Raw genomic sequence first — 4,263 nt, 5'->3', positions numbered from 1 at the left:
TTTTGAGTGGCTTGACTGCTTCCTGGACAATGGTAAGGTGAATGGGATAAAAAGTGAAAGGAGGCCACGGATGGCTCCAAGCAGAGGATTTCATGTAAACTAAACCCTAGGCTTTTTTTTTCTTTTTCAAGTCTTAACTCACTTCTAGCCTACTGGTGCTAGCATATGTTATCTCAAGGATCGTGAAAGTGACCCCTTGCTGCTGGCACCAGTTTCTCCTTGCCCAAAATCTGCAGTGCAGGAGAGACTGTTTGCTCTTCCTGTTCAGCTCCTGCTTGAACCAGCACTGCCTCTCCTATACTGAACACACATCCTTTAAACATGCCCATATTTCATTGGATGCCAGAGAATTGATGCAAAGAGCTTCTCTCAGTGCCCAAGTGTGGTGGTGTCCGAATTAATTGGAGGAGGGGAAATGCCTGCACTTGTGTTTTTTTTTGGGGGGGGGGGTTGACCCTGTCTTTTTTCCTGCTCTTTTGAATGTAGCAGTCATTTTGTGCCAAGTCATGCCCTCCCCCCATTGGACGTCCTCAAAATTCCAAATGTTGGTGACCCCCTTTTAACATGTGTACCTACTAGGGCATTGAGAGTCCTGCCAGTGGAAGCCATGCACGAGAACTTCTGAGCCGTATGTTGATAGACCAGTGCCACACCTGAGTCAGAGCAAGGCCACTGACACTTCTGGAAGAGTCACATGAGTCCAACTCCCTAAAATCATAGCTCAGAAAAGCTCACGACATTTTGAACTTCTAATCAAATGACAGTAGGGATTCTTGAAATGGACATCCAGGGAAGTGAGATGTTGGAAGATGTTGGGATGTTGGTTACCTACAGGCATCTGGGAGAACAGGATGCTGCACCAGATGGGTCATTTGGCCTGATCCAACAGGCTCTTCTTATGTTCCTAAATCTTTCTTGTAGGTCTTAGAAACAACGTTCAAGAGACCTGTCATAAATTGGCAAACACTGTTCACTGGCCAGCGTCACTTGAGACAGCATTTTTCCACAGAAGGAATTAATGCAGATCAAATCTTTACACAGACTGTGCCTTTATACTATCCCACCCCACTTTCAAGCCCATCGTTAAGTAAGCATATAGCCATTATTTATTAGTTATTTACTTAAATCAACTTGCTTATATTTGCATATTGCCAAAACTCAATATAAGTTCCTTTTTGAGTGTAGGGAGAATTTACAATATCATGGCAGACATTCATACAAGGAAAAAGCATATTTAATATTTTTAACAGTAACACCAAAATCACCTTAAAATAATTAAAAAAATCTACATGCTGCAGATTCAGCTCTTCCCTACAGTATTATGTATTTGTTCTACTTTCTAAAAGAGTGTAGTGGCAAACCTACATACCAGAGTGCAGTGGAAAAACTACATACCAGAGGCAAAAGCAGATGAAGTAATGAATGCAAATTTTATCTTGGAACAGTAGACACACACCTCTAGCCTCTATCCAGGCAAGCAAGAGGCATGTTCAGACTTTAAGGAAACATCCCAGTTGGGTAAAAACACTCAGGGTGTGATCTGGGGGGTGTTTTGAGTGGCAAGAGGAGCACTTTCGTTCCCCATGCCTAAGGCTCCCTGGCCTAGGAGGGACCCACTGAGTAACCTCTGTAGCAGAACAGATACTTCCCTCTGTGCCCCTCTGCTTCCCTGAATTATTGGATGTGCCCCCTAAACTAGTCTGTGTGTAGTGGGTCAGTGTTCAAGTGAGGCTCAGCTGCTGGTGGGCTTCTGTGAATGGAGAGTGGGTGACAGCCTGTCCTTTGCCTCCGGCAGCAAAATTGCTTTCTGCTGGCTCTGGGTGCAGCTATGTATATCACCTGGGTGTATCTCATGTACGATGTTGTGTTCCTTGACATCAGGAATAAGGCTGGCAATTTTTGGAGTGGAGGCTGGAAGAGATCCTGCACCTTTAAGAAGGATGGGACAATCTGGCGTGTGATTACCTCACTACAACTTGTTGTGCAGCAGTTAAAGGTCCAACCCTACATTAGGAAGGGAATCCCTTTAGTTCCCATAGCTCAGACACTGCCTTGAATAGAACTCCTTTGCAATGACTCCTTGTTTTGCTGGAAGGAGAAGGTGCTACTCCCTGTTTTAAATGAGCCCGTATCACCATAGGAACAGATTACAGGTTACCAAACCAAAGGCTTAAGTAACCTATAACTTTGCTGGCAAATCACTGAAAGCCACTGGGTCCAGCCTCCAATCCTGAGGCAGGATCTTCCTTGGATTAGTTCCTGCATGGACTAGCACACATAACTCACACATGTGCCAAATCACGTGTTCACTAAACTAGTTTTCCTAACTTTTCAGACTGTCACTGCTTTTACTGTTTTTAAAAGCAGCTGGATGGACAGATATCAATAGGCAATAATGTTTCTCTCCATGCTGTGAAAAACTTCACCAGCTGATTCTGCACACAGAGTTCCTGTTGAAGTCACAAGAGCAAGCCAGGCAATTTGTTTTTGCTTTTTTTTCCTCTGGTCAGTCAGCAACCCAACATAAAGTAAATGGCTCCAGTTGCCTTAATTAAGCACATTAAGCTACTGGAGAAGACGAAAACCAAACTATTTTGAAAGACACTACAAAGTTTAAAGGCTTAAAATTGCAACCTAACAGTGTCAGCCTACACATGTATATTCAAGAAATAAGATGTGTTGATTTAAACGAGACTTATTCCCAGTGAAGTAGATCTAGGATGGCAATCACAACAAGCACAGGTCAGACCAAAAGGAGGGTATTTTTATATTTTTGTATTCACCATTAATATTTAGTTTGAAGTAAATTTCACTGGGATCAACTCCCAAAAAAGTGTATACGACAGGAAGACAGCCTTACTGTTAATGTGAAAAATGCCCTTAATATTCCAATCTAATTATATGCAAGTTTATCTGGAAGTAAAATATATATATATATATTTGTTTCATTAACTTTCAAAAAATTATGCATAGATCTCAGATATAACTATTTTCTTATGCCTTTCCTAGATACTGTTTTCTCCCCCCCCCCCAGCTCTGCACCCTTCCCTGTCCACATAAGGTACTGCACTCAGTGGCATAGCGTGGGGGGTGCAGGGGGGGCCGGCCGCACTGGGCACAACATCTGGGGGGCCGCACTCGCACTCGCAGCTCTCTGCCCCTACCTGGCTCACTCAGGGTTAGGGGGCGCAAATTACTTGCCTTGCCCCGGGTGCTGACAACCCACGCTACGCCACTGACTGCACTGATCACAGGAGTGCTACAGGATGTTGTGGTGACCTTATAACCAGCGTTTAAAGATTGCATAAATGCACGGACAGACCTGCTGCAGGCAACGAGCCAATGCTAATAGCTGGGAGCATAACCTCCATGTGTCAACAGTGTGCCTTTGAAGACCAGATGCCGGAGACAAACAGCAGTTAGACTGCTTTGCTTGTGTGCCTTTCCCCAGTTTTAGACTGTACACATGCAGACAGCGTTAGGCGCGCCCGCTTTAAGCACACCTCAGAACAGAAAGGAACTGAAAGGAGAAATGAATCAGCGAGGCACTTTCATGGGTTGCCTCATTTGTGGAAAAACACGCCGGTCTGTTGTTGAATCATAGAACTTTAGAGTTGGAAGGTACCCCAGGGGTCATCTAGTCCAACCCCCTGCAATGGCTAACACGGGGCTCGAATCCACGACCCTGAGATTAAGCGTCTTATGCTCTACCGACTGAACTATCCCGTAGGATGGATATTAATTCTGTGTCCGGGGCACGTTTTCACACACAAAACCGGCCCGATTTTCAACCCACCCATAGCTGTCAACCTTCCCTTTTTTTGCGGGAAATTCCCTTATTCCAGCGCCGTTTCCCGCTGCTATCCCGGATTGTTAGATATCCCGTAGACTGTCCCCGGCACAGGTGAGGCTGCTGAGATACCTTATTTTCGAGACTGCTGATCCCTTATTTTCAAATCTGAAAGTTGACAGCTATGTTTCAACCAGCGCTTCAGCTCGAAAAGCACGTAGAGTTCGGGATCTTGGAGGGGCTGCCCCACCTGCCTGCCCCGCCTGCCCTTTGGTAAGGTTCTCCCTTGTGCGGCGCGGCCTCCGCCCCCGGCCGCTACACGCCGCAGAAACGTGCCGCGCCGCATCCCTGGAACGTGTAGAGGGGGCCTGACCATGTTATGCAGCACGGGCGACCAATGGGCTTCGCGGGGCGGAGCTTCTGCGCGCGAGCTCCGGGCGGGAGGGGCCGCGCCAAGTGTGGCGGTTGGGAAC

Source organism: Podarcis erhardii (assembly GCF_964252035.2).
Source record: "Podarcis erhardii genome assembly, chromosome: 1".
Classification (NCBI taxonomy): Eukaryota; Metazoa; Chordata; class Lepidosauria; order Squamata; family Lacertidae; genus Podarcis; species Podarcis erhardii.
The sequence above is the reverse complement of the archived record's forward strand: the minus strand, read 5'-3'. Positions refer to the sequence as shown.